Below are 13,431 nucleotides of genomic sequence, written 5' to 3'. Positions count from 1 at the left end.
TCATGGCCCCTGGTCCATTTTCATGCAGCCCCCAGCTTTTCTCTTACAATTTATCAATTATGCCCCTGAAATGGATTATGTTCTTAATTATGTGTACATTTACATTTCCTATCAAGTGCTCAAACAAAATCCAATTTTATCTAGAAACATCTCACTACACTATTTGTACTGTGCATAGGCTACCTGTAAATAGCTATGCTAAAGCTAAACACATGTTTAAAGATGCTATGAGGAGGATCTGTTTTAATTGCCCTCCCTCGCCACCTTGTGGCCCAGAGTCTCCGCACGCTGTCATAAATCACTTTTAGTGAGGCATGTGTTTGTTTTGGAATTAGATGAAGATCGGATTGAAACAAATTTTTTTTTGTTTGAGACAACTTTTTACTGGATACAACGCACAGAGGTTAGAGACTTAACATTCAGTTACATAGCACTACGGTTTGAAACATGACAACAAGTAATCATTGTAGCAGCCGGCTATAAGTTAGCGACAATTGCATCCCAGTGCGACGGCATATCTGTGGACTAACGTGACAAGTAAACCCTGTCAGTTTGTATGTAGTTACGAAGCTGTCTATATTTAGTGCAGCTGGCAGCCTGCAGCTCTAAGACATGTCTGTCGTGTGTAACGTTAGTAAATCCTGGTTAGCTATGTCCTGCCAGTCATCTACCAAGCAGAGCTAACGTAACCTCCCTCTTCATTTTATTGATAGACTCTCAAGTTTGAACAGACCACTGCAGAATAACTGCTGACTGTGGGTTGGAACTGACATTTTCGCAAAAAATTTAGCCCCTGTGTTATAGAGTGATACAGCCCAAGCTAAAGGCTAATTAGCCTTTAGCTCAGCTGTATTACTCTCCTGTTTAGCTTTCTTCTGCTCTTCTGGCTTTTTTCTGTCTGACAGTTAGGCTCCAGTGTCCACCATCACTACAAAATTAATCACAGACATCGTTTTTAGCAGAGAAAAACACAGATCTCTATGTTTTATCTCTTCTTGCTACTAAACTTCGTCAGGCAGCAAGTGGTGGTGTTGCCATACAGAACAAAGAGATCAATCCGTTCCTGGATGACCCTTCCTGGAAGCTAAGAAGTAGCATTTTAAAATAACTTGTAACCAGCAATATTGGTGCTGATAATCTCATTTAAAGAGTGGACTACGATGAGGCATGTATCTAGAAGGGAGACTTTTTCAAGATTACTAACAAACTCTTCACAGCCCGTTTAAATGAGCAAATTATCCTGATGTGAAAATGTGAGAGTTCAAAAAATTCATTGGAAGACACAAATCAAGACAAAAGTTATGAAGAGGTGCAGAAAAGGTTACAAAAAAGGTGCAGAAAATAGTTCAGATTGCAGGATAAGAAATATTCAGGGCTAAAAATGTTGTTTGCAGGTCAAAATTATCTGGATATGAAAAACAGTCTGGATAAATTCCAGATCCTACCATAACAAAATCCTGACATATTTACCCCATATCGCCCCCTAATGGAGAACATTTTCCTCGAGAAGAAGCTGAGCTCACTGATGTTTACATCTGTTATCAAGAGACATTTAAAAGATGAGTGAGGTCTTATATATTTGAACATTTCCTCCAATAAGTTATGAGTCTCAATCAATACAGGACTTGAAATGCACTTGCTCATACAAAAAGCAGACTAACACTGGGTGTTATATCTGAAATTTCTTTAACAAATACCAAACACCATGCATATAAACAAAGTTTGATCTTCCTGCTGTTACTGGAGTTAAATATTAAGGTTTTGACCTAGTTTAGGCTTCTCCAAACATTCATTTTACTGCATAATTAGATACTTTTTGGGGCTTAGTTCTGGTGTTACCTTTGGTTCTCTTTTTTAACTATCAGGGCTGTTTACTCACAGGGGGGTAAACATTAAAAGTAAGAACCAAGGCACTTTTTATCTCCAAAGAGAGGAGCCAGAATCTTCCTGAAATTGAAGAAAATCTATATTCCTCCAACATATGGCAGATTTGTTTGCCTGAAACGAAGTGATGGAGGTTGACATTTACATCACAGAGCCTTTGGCAGACACATCTAACCCCCCTGTGGTGAAAGCTGCTCTTCAAAACAGCCATCCATCCGGAGAGGAAATTATTATTATTTCGCCGCATAACCACCGAGGGTGGCCATATGATGGACAGAACGTTTAATTGTGTGGTATTGAGGCATTGGGGAGATTGGGAGGAGTGTGAGTTTCTCAGTTTGGGGAAAGAGAGGACGCCGTGGGGAGAGGGTCAGCGATGAGCACCGTGCGTCTTTAACTGTCGTCCTCCTCCGCCGCAAGCATCAATCACAGGTAATTTATAGCCTCCCCTGGCCAGGCTCCTCCCACTTTTCCTCTCTTGTTGTGCGTGTTTGTAAACACACACACATGAAAAATAACAGAACACCAGCCAGATCTTTTCTCTCCCTGTCTGCACTGCGAGGTTACTCCTCCACTCCCCCCGTGTCTGTCTCCATCTATTTAAATTCACGGCACAGATGCACGGCTCGTCCTTTCTATCAATCTCACAGTCCCTCTTTCCCATTCCTCCTTTCCTACTGTTGTTGAAATGTCTGCTCTTGTTTCTGCCTTTTCTCCCTCACCCCCTATGCAAGCCCTCTGTCAAGTGCATAGAAGCATTTTTTTGATAGGTAATTAAGCAGCAGCCATAATAGGTGTCCATATGGAGGCCCTGTGGTTAAGAGAGGGAGAGTGCAGCTGGACCAGAGGGACTGGGGCACTTTAGCAGACGACGCTGGTAGTTCAATGGTGGTTGGATTTTATCAGTCACCTGAGACCAGCAAGCATTGCAGGGCCAATCTTGCCGGGCCTTGATTGCTTTGTATGTTAGCGCTCTCCTGAGTCAGCCTAGCGATGCTTGTGGGATCTATCCACTCCGTCAGAACGGTCCCATCACTGCTTCATAAGGTATTCAAAGGCAGGAGTGAGCAGTGGGATCATTCAGATAAAGAGCTGCCGTGTAAATGAAGAGGCTTGTTCCTTAATGAGGTATCAGGCATTTGAAATCTGACGCCTACTTTTGTGAAATGATTGCGGGTGTGAAAAGGAAATCTCATTTTGGAATATTTTACAAGCAATTAGCTATTTGGTAATGACATCCTATTATGCTTAATATGTTAAATAGCACTTCTTCCCATACAGGACTATTATTTAAATCCACACAATTATGCAATAATTAGCATATTTTCATTTGAATGAAACTCTCACACTGTAGCATGAAGCAACTCTGTTTATGTTAATGCTTCACAGGCATTGAGTGTACAGGGAAAACCAAGCTTATAGATTATGTGCCCACAGATGTGCAGACAGTGACCACGATCGATACAGTAAACCTGGGCTCCTATTATTGAACTTTTAAACAGCCTGGGTGAGCACAACAACAGAGCCTGGGAGATCATTTCTACCTGTGAATGTGCAAATGATATTGACAGGTACAAAAGGACAGGTGGGACTTCTGCTATGACCGTATCAGCAGAGATCCTGATGCTAATAAGGTATCTGTGAGGCACCATTTAAAAATCAATGAGATCCAAGCTTTTTCCAAGTCATTCGTCAGTCTTGTTTATCGCACATGCAGTGTCTGTGTGTGTATATGTGTGTGGCGAGCTGTAGGTAGAGCCATAAGCTAAAGATATCCCCAGGTGTAGGGCAGGATGAGAGAGAAAGGTGAGCCGCTAAGCCAGCTGAGGGATGTTTGATGGGAGCACTTCAGGGGCCTGCGGAGGAGAAGGTAGAGAAACGGGCAGGTGAGCTAATTAAAGTGAGATTTGTTGATGTGATGAGAGGGCGGCCTCCCAGCTGTTGGTTACCGATGACCCAATAGTCGACAAAGAGTCCGCCCCACCCATTACCCCAAGAGGGCACCGGTCCATATGCTGTTTCCAGGTGTCTATGGAAGCAGAGGAGCATCCAATGCTTTTCTGGAAGATTAATGTAAAATGTGTATAATTAGAGCAGCTCCTGCAGGATGAAATGGATGGCACCATTTACTTTGAATGTCTTCTAACTAATGAGAATTTTTTTTTTTTGCCAAGAAACACTCTGCTCCAGCTACTTGCTCAATGTTTCTGTCAATACAGGGAGGGGAAGTTATTGGTAGGGGCGTCTATGGATTGGAAGAAGTGGATGTATCCACAACAGCTACTCCTGAAGCCCTACTGTTGGCTCCTTGGCCACTGACATATCAGGTCGTTTTTGGGGGAACCAGAAATGACCATATTGTGAACAAAGAGGTAAAGGCCCTCTGCACGTCCACTTGTTCAAGTTTTCCACCGAACAGGACAGAAGCTGATTGTATCAGTCATCAGGTCTGTCTGCTGAGAGAATTACCAGAGCCAACCTGCCCTCCATCCAGGACTCATTCCAGGCCAGGGTCAGGTAACATCTCTGCAGACCTCTCACACCCTGGCCACAAACTGTTTGAACTCCTCCCCTCAGGTAGGAGATACAGAGAATTGTACGCTAAGACTATGACACAAAGACTTTTCCTCCCCTCGGCTGTCGCACTGATGAACTCCTGACAGTCACAGAGCTTTGAAACGGACACTGCGAAATAACCCTTGGTCAGAACATCCACTGAGCCTAAATAAAAGATTATCTGTCCTCATTATATGGATACACACACTAACCCTTCCACTTCATTGATGTTTTGCTTCCATGCACACTATTTCTAAAGTCAATACTGAAAAATACCTGCCTCATGAACAGTGACATCTGTATATATCACTTATAGAACAAAGCAGATTCTGACCCTAAATATGCTCTGTAATGAAACCACTGGGGTGGGCAGCTGTGCTCAGGACAAGTCAATCACAGTTTCTTCCTAAGGCATACACTGCTTACATCAATGATTCTGCATTCAAGTCATCCCCTCCTGTTTTGAGAGCCAGAGTGTAATCATTGGACAAGATGGTTAATAATAAAAGATAAATAATAAAAGATAAAGATAATAATAAAAGACTGGCAACGTCTCAACCTGGATGATACAATCTAAATCTTTCCACCAAGCAGTCCGGTTTAGATTAGTACGGTTTGGTACAGGTTTGCTCGGTTAAGCCTGGTCCTGTTTGTATTTCCACAGTCAACCGTGCCCTCTTGTGGTAGGCAGCATGTAAGCTGGATGCCAATAGCTGCATCAAGTAAATAATAGTGTCATAGTAGCACAAAACAGTGTACCCCGCTAATAAATCCAATGAGGAAGAAAAATGCTATACTACAAGTAAGCATGGTTTATGACGATTCTTTCAACCAATCAACGGTCTGCAGTGTTGGAGCTCCACCTTCCAGGATTAGGTCAGTTTAGTCTGGCACCCAGTCTGGCACCCAGTCTGGCTTGGTTATTTGGAGGTCCATCCAGGGATTAGTCGAAGGGAACGCCACAATATGTGCACTGAAATGCTTGGTGGAAACGTGGCTTAAGGTAGTCAGACCCTTAAGTTTGCCCTTCTTATCCATCCATTTGACTCACTTGCAATTAATAAAACATTGCCGTAGTGATGAAAACTCACATCTAGCAATTGAGACCATTATGTTAAGAAAACATAAATGAGACTATAAACCAATTGAAAGAACAGGGTTCCTTTTTTTCAAACTGGTTTCCCAAAATCTAATTGAGGTTGTCAACCAGCACCGTCACGCCTCCTGGCCAACAAAGTCTGCAAGTTTCAGGCCATGTCCATTTTTAGTATAAAGTATATATGTGTTGTAACTTCCCCTGGAACAACATGCATTTTGACTACTGAAACTAGGGTCTAAATTTAGTTCTGGGTAAAAGATTACACCTTGAAAACATCCCTGTCTGAGGGGTAGTTCAGTCAGATGTCCAGAAATACCCTAGCCTACAAGCTGAACCTCTTGAGATTGGTGGAGCACCCACGATGTTTTTATTCCCCCCTCCCTCTGTCCGCATTAAGATGACACAGAGCTGTGATTGACTTGGTTTAGTACCTCTTAAACAATGGTCCTCTTTGACCCTGATAGGTTGAATGTGTCTGTCAGCTCCTAGTGTTCCAGTTTACAGGGTGACCCTGTAAAGTAGAGACCTTCAGCTGAACCCGTCAGCGGATATTAAGTTAACAGCTGTTACAACACAGAGGAAGTCCTTGGGAATGCATCCTAGTTTGGTTTTATGAATTTTTGTCAAAATATTCCCATCAGACAAGTGTGTAATTATGATCTAAAGCTGTTTGAGGAGAATGCGTCCTGATCAAGGGTCTCAATCAAAAGGCTCTTGTGTTTAAGCCATAACACCAGTCGATCTCTGCTGTCTTGGTCCTTCAGACAGCAGAGCGTTCCTGTGTTTTGCCAGTTGAGCTGTTTCAGGCTTTTTTGAAATGGTTTTAATAGACGGCTTTGTCACTTACACTCGTCTCTTTCCATGTGTCAACAAATCCATTTGTAAAGCAAAAAAGCATGATCAAAAACCAGCTCATGCTGAACATCCTTAATGCTAACAGGCTAACTGTAGTGTTGCACTTGAAGATGACAGCCTCTTACCTTCCTCTACAGGTCGGGCAGTGTTTTGCAATCACTGTTATCTATTTCTCCATATGTCCCTGGCTTTTTTTGTACAATCTACTTGGATGTATGGGTTGTGGTGGGAACACTGGGGATGTTTGACCTTCTGAGAAAGACCTTACACGATAGACTATGGTTTCAATAATTCATGCTCACTGCTGTAAACCTGACAGAGTGCTGTCCCCTTAGTTTTACTTCCCTCGGCAACTCAGGAGATCCTTTATAATCTCTGTGAAATCTGAACTCAGATGTATAGGTGGATACAGCACACATAATATGTGTGACAACTGCTATCCAAAGCATCCATGCATCATCTCTACTGGGGCCTGTAATGCTATCATTGACGACACATTCTGCAGCCAGCAAAGAATTGTTTGGCCTACATTTTGCTTACGCAATGTATTCTGCTTTTTGGAAAGAGCGCTCTGTAGTAACTTGTGAAATACTGCATGAGGTGAAAATCCTGAGCACACATTTCTGGACTGTACAAAGAAAAAAATGAGTCTGCAAATACTATATATTGCAGTGTTTAGCCTGCTGAAAATCAAATAACAAATATTATCTCATAAACCGCTGCTGTTCAGAGAACTGGGTGCTGTATATTACACCCAGGGAAAGAAATTATGGCTGCTTTTTTTCCAAACTCCACAGTCACAGTGCTTTCCTCCAATTCCACATACCAACAATCTTTTACACGCACTAACAAGCACTAATAGAAAACTTCCACTGTTTATTAACTGGTAATTGACTGGTGCTGGCACTCCCTCCCCACTGCAAACCCGCTGCCTAAGGCTACAGGCGGGACAGCCACAGAGCGAATTGCCAGTCAACCTGAAATTACTTACATCCAGAGCCCCGCGACACGTAATGCACACTAAACAAGCTACTAACATGAGATACATTGCAAAGTTGCTGCTGGAGTTATCAGAAGGCTGCCTCTGATAGAGTCTGGCATTTCTTCACGGCCGTTATATGTCCGGGTCCTGAGTTTGTTAACCAGGGTAGCTCTTGGTTTGACCTGCTGTGTGAAAGCAACAGAGGGTTGTATATCTTTAACAGGTGTTACTGTAATGGTGCATGCCCCTGACACTGTTTTGCAGCTGATCTCTGATCTGATTTCAGATTCTGTGCAGTTTGCTGTATCCACACCATGTGTTTGTAACATAAGGATTTTGCATGATGCTATCATTACCTCAGGAACTGCAGTAGCTTGTAATTATAAAAAATAATCTGTGATCTTACAGCCTTCAGGAATTTGGTGAAAAACGATGAAAGAGGCATACATGATATCAAAGTCATGGTCTTATTAAGCATGCACAGAAATCTAAGAGGACATTTTAGTATTGCTAAAATGCAGTTTAAAAACTTGTGGTTTGACCAAGGGATGCCCTGATTGTCACCTGATCCAGGCTGATCCAGTTTTCATGTGTTTTCAGCACTGTCACGCTTTACAGCTGCTGTAAATCAAACCACAAAAACATGTCTGCTGTGTGGGACTACTTCTTTTTGGAAAACAATGACAGTAAAACAGCAATTTGCAACATTTGTAAAATGAGTGCTTCTCAAGGACGTACCAACAGGGCTTACTTTAATACAACAAATATCATTCGTCATTTACAACAGAGTACAGGATTTATCAGAGAAAGGTAGCGGTATCAGATCAGTATCGGCAAAACGAATGAAAAAATCAGTTCAGAAGCCAAAAAGTGTATCAGGACATCTCTAGTTTGAACCACTTTTGGGCTGCACTGTGCTGCACTGGGTAGCTCTGCTGCCTTACAGCAACAAAGTCAAATCCCAGTCGAGCAAAGTAGGTTTTTTAGTGTGTGTTCTCCCCATGCATGTGTGCATTCTCTCCAGGTATTCCTGCTTCCTCTCACAGTCCAAAAACATGCTCATCAGGTAAGACAGTGATTCTTAATTGCCCATAGGTGTGAGTGTGTACAAGGTTGTCTGTCTCTGTGTGTCAGCCCTGTGATTGACTGGAAACCAGCCCATGGTGTACCCTGCTTTTTGCCCTAAGACAACTGGGATAGGCTAAATAGGAAGAGGGAATATAAGAAGAGGCTTGTAATAAGATTCTTCAGGAAACCAGAAATGGTTGCCAAAATTGTAGTTGACAAATTGTGGTGCACAGCTGGGAAACCACACACACTTATTCCAGAATAACAAGGACATTTCAGGATGGGATTAAAAATGCAGTTAAATGCAGTGTGGTGAAAACCTGAGTTCCCATCACTTGGTTTGTGTTCTGAGGAGGTATCTGAAACCTATTCAATATCCTGCCCTGACCCTTCTTTCCTAATTTTTTCCTTCTGTCCATGTATTCACTTTTCCCTGGGGATGGCTGTTTGTTAAATGCATATATGATTAAATTGCCAAATTGTCTTCTTTCGCAAAACTTCAATCATCCAATCCATCAAACAACAAACATTAGAGTCAGAAAAAGCTGTTTGGCATTGCCAGAGATTTGGCAAATTCTTAAACCCAGATCAATGTTAGATCCACTGCTCCCATAAATGAATGTTCCTTACAAATGTGGCTCCATTAAAAAGAAAAACAAACAGGCTTTCCAATGGATTGAGAGTTACTGTTGAGAAGCATTTAAGAAATAATCTACCAAAACGTGAATTTTCCTGCTTTTTGAGCAAAGTTTATGTAAGAACAGATATAGAAAAATGCATAATTGGGTGTTTAAGTTGCCTTAACTAAGATAAAAACTGAAATAAATAACCAACAACACAATACTTGTGGCAAGGTAAGTAGTGACAGGATGAAGGTTAAGGTAAAATTATTTTGATATCAAGAGATAAATAACATTACATTTTTGATAACATTCTATGTTATGTTCTTTGCATTTATGTTAGACTGGTTTAAACATTATTTGTACTTTGTTCTTCAACTTAATTTAGTGTTGCAACAGGGGAAAGTGCAACAATAGGTTGTAAAAATCGAAACTGGAGGAGGCCATTTCAATAGGATGTGGGAAACACTAGACCGGCTCTAAAAACTGTGCAAATCACCCAAGAGTAAAACAAAATGCTAAATTCTTCTGAAGTAGAGATGGAGGAAGCAGTATGATATCTAATTTTTTTTTTTCTTTAATCTGATATTCAGTTGTTAAAACATTGCTTGTCATTTCCTAAATTAGGCGTTATCCCTCAAAGAGCTGCGATAAGACATGTTTAAGGAGAAACAAGTGAAATCATTGTTGTATATTAAGTAATAAATTAGGATTTCTGCCACTTGCGTCATTGTTTTTGGGCTGTGTGACTGACAGGTGTAGTGTTGCATAAGGCTAATTCCTGACATCTATCAAAGAGACGCGGTGTTCAGATGTGGCTCTCAGAGTAAAAAGTTGGGAACATGATGCGAAACGTTTTGGTCTGCTGTTTAAAATTTAAAGGTACAATCCATCGTACACTCAGGAAGACTAAAGCACTTAAATAAATGGTGCACATGTGGGAGGGAAGAGGGAGAAGAAGGCAATCATGATAAACACTCTCAGTGGTCAGTTTACATGCTGCACTTAGTCGCAGCTAATGCAATAAAGTGGTGTGAATATCCTCTCTTTGAAGGGACCTACAACTGGTGGTTTTGTTATGTTCTAATAGCTGTAATTTTAAAAGGCTCAAGTTAAAACCACGCAGGAGTACGCACCATGCAGCCTCCATGAGAGACTTGTTTTCAAGGGACCTTTTCTACCAGCTGAGCTCAATCTGAGCCCCAGATGACAGAGAGTTTTGCCCTTAGGCAAATAATCATCATCTACAAAGTTCCATTCACCAGGCCTATCAGAAGTCCGAGATGCTCATTGAGTTTCAATTGAAAAAAGGGTTTTGTTTCATTACATTGCAGCCTTACTAAAGGATTCTAAAGGTTTGCAAATCATGAAAATGATATATTAATTTAGAAATAGTGCAAAGTCCTCCATTCAGATGTTAAACTTGTAGAATTTGTAAATCTAAGAAATTATACGCAAATTTTTAATGAGATGCTTTAGACACATTTTAAATTGGAATGTTGCCCTGGACTGATGTGGCTGTTCTCATTCATCTTGTCTATTTTGGGGTTTTAAGATTTCAGACGTGTTGAATGTTGGCCCAGGTCGGCACATTATATCAGTTTGTTGTTGTAGCAACAAAGCAAAGCAAGCAAAATGTAATCAGTGTATTTTATTTTGAAAGTCAACTATATGTTTTAATGTGGTTTTAGTACCCAGCTTCCTTCAATTTGATATTGCATCCAAGAAAAATAGGAGCCTTGCATGCTTGATCAGGAGTGCTCCAGCCGGTTTTACCTGATCAGCAGCTAGGATGGAGATGGACCAGAGTCAGCTCTGGTGTGATATGGCCAACAGGGACAGCAAAAGACCAGAAAAAGTTATATAATCCAATGCAATGCAATGCATGAGAAAAAAAAATAAAATAAACAATCAAAGGAGCATCTCTTTACTAACAACATCAGCTTTGAAAAGTTCAGAGCTTTAATTATCTCGCTGTACATAATATGTTGTCTTTGCACTATTTTAATAAAAAGTGGAAACTCTTGTAAAATTTTCACAATTAGTTTAAGTAACACTTTGCACAGATGTCCAGCCTTTTTTTTCAGAATAAGGATAACATGTTTGCTGATAACATGGAGTCAAACCGTAGACTGTATAGTTAATGGATGTAGTCCCCTCAACGTCACACGCCTGAATGTCTAAAAATCCTCTAAACTGCCATGATGGTGAAATGAGCGATTCAGACAGGAGACGTTTTTTGAACCAGGCTGTAAATAGGAAAATTTCTGCTGTGAGAACAGCTTTTTTTGGCTCGGTGTGTCTCTGACTTCAAGTATTTCTGGGCAGTGGCGTATTCTCCCCAAGGCCAAGGGAAGCCATGCTTCCTCTCTTTTTTCAGACTGTAGCTGTGATTTAATAAAAACACTCCTTTTAAACAGTTTCAATAATTCTTCTGTGTTTCTTCACTGTCACCTCTTCCTTATTTCTCTCCTCTCCTTATTGAGCATTTTACGATGTGTAAAACAGCGCCCCCCTAAATGTTCTGTGGCGAATGCGTGGTGAAAATACGATACTGCTCACTGTTGTCCGCAAGGTAGCCAAGCCGAGTTGGCGTCCCTTGGTTAAAAAAAAAAAAAGAATGATAAACCAATCAGATGGGGCTGCGGTCATGACACTGCTCACCTGTGATTGGCCAAGACTGTGTCAAGGGAAGCCACCCCGTCTTCGGCCTAAAACCAATCAAATCGCAGTATCGTCACCATCAGCCACCGAATGAAATCAGGGAGATTAGCACACTAGCAGTGTGCATGAAGCGGACGGTTGTGCGTTTGAGTGGGCGGTTGAGTGAATTAATAAGATATTAAAGCTAAATCAAGAGGACGATGTACGTGTGTGAATAAGTGACTGAGGGTGGTTGAGTGAAAGTGCGTGTGATGATGTTCAAAGTAAGTAAAATGAGCGCTCTCTGCGCGCTCTAACAGGTAATTCCATTACTTGAAATAGGGATATACAAACTGCAACAAAGTCTTTAATGTACCCCACTCCCGAAAAATCATACAGATTAGAGGCTTTGTCTCCTCAAAAAAAATCCCCCACGCCACGCCACTGTTTCCAGGGCCAGTCTCAACTGGACACTTGAGAAACAACAGGTTTTAGCACTTCTGCATTGCCCTAACGTCTTACACCCGAAGTTGCCACTTGAGTAAAACTGGATTGTACTGAGTCAAACTAACAGGTGTTACTTGTTCTGGTCAAATCAACGAAAAGAAATAAGCTTCTTAACCAGCATTACAACCAACACCTCCAGTAATAACACACGGCAAGAAACAAGTGAATACACTGCTCTGTGGTACATCAGCTCTTTTCTCACAGTAACTGAGGGTATGACTCATCCATACAGGGACAGCAAAATGCTTGTTTGCTCATTATCTGTTTTCCAATACATCAAAGTCTCTAATGAACCTAATACAAAAGGACAACAGGATCAAAGTTGGCACTTGCTGTTCATGTTATAAATTTCATGAGCTCGATGTCACCCTGTGATTTAAATTCCAGCAGCATCTACAAGTGCAGATCAAAGGGCCAACCACCTGCTGTGCCGGCAAGCCTGCGTTACGTTCAGAATATTCAAAGTCATTTGAAGACAATAAGATTAAACCTGCAGGAGAGGGCCGAGAACAGAGGCAGATTTTTAACTCTTGATAGGCTTGATTTAGGTCCTTTAGAGGTGGTTAGGGCTAGCGGCAAAACCATATGGCTATCAGCTTATTATTAAATCCGGCTCAGGACATTTCCCTCAATTTAATAACCACTGTCTGTACAGTAACGATTCCCTGTCTCCCCTGGCTCTGCCACTGATCATATCAGCAATAAGTGGAATGAAGTTGGGGAGTGATTTTGCATATCGCCGCTCAGAGCCACAGTCTGACATTGGTAGGACATCGCAAACTCATATTCAGGACTCGGCTGAGATTTTCCTCCTCGTGTCCTTCACTGCTCCTAGCTGAACGATTGCAACACACCCAACAAATGTGATGCAAATTCGCTGTGTCGCTATGCCCCCCTCCTCATACACACACACACGCACACACAAATCCACACACCCATACTGCTGACTCCCCCGGCCATGGCAGTTCCAACTCTGGATGAAAGCAGTGTACTGCCCCTGCATTAATGGGTTCAAAAGAGGACTACAGGCCAAAACTTCACTGTGTAGTCAATCACTTCCTCCATCTTTTCCATCTCTCTTTTTGCCAGAGACATCAGACAACAGCACAGGGCCTGAACAAGCTTCGGATGAAGGATCTTAACCCACCTCAAAGACAGAAACTGACACAACTGTTTGTCAACAAGGGGTCCGAGATGAAACTGCAGGCACGGCACTT

At 41.6% G+C, this 13,431-nt stretch overlaps 1 protein-coding gene across 2 annotated transcripts in view; it reads right to left on the bottom strand.

Annotated features, from left to right (window-relative positions):
• Positions 1-13,431, bottom strand: part of arhgef10la (Rho guanine nucleotide exchange factor (GEF) 10-like a) — a 212,532-nt gene that overhangs the window by 53,377 nt on the left and 145,724 nt on the right. The gene's annotated exons all lie outside the window — the stretch shown is intronic.

The sequence above is a fragment of the Halichoeres trimaculatus genome, unplaced genomic scaffold (genome assembly GCF_033239565.1).
Source record: "Halichoeres trimaculatus isolate MK-OKI-2021-1 unplaced genomic scaffold, fHalTri1.1 fHalTri1_scaffold_1, whole genome shotgun sequence".
Lineage (NCBI taxonomy): Eukaryota > Metazoa > Chordata > Actinopteri > Labriformes > Labridae > Halichoeres > Halichoeres trimaculatus.
This window is presented reverse-complemented; position numbering and strand designations above follow the sequence as displayed.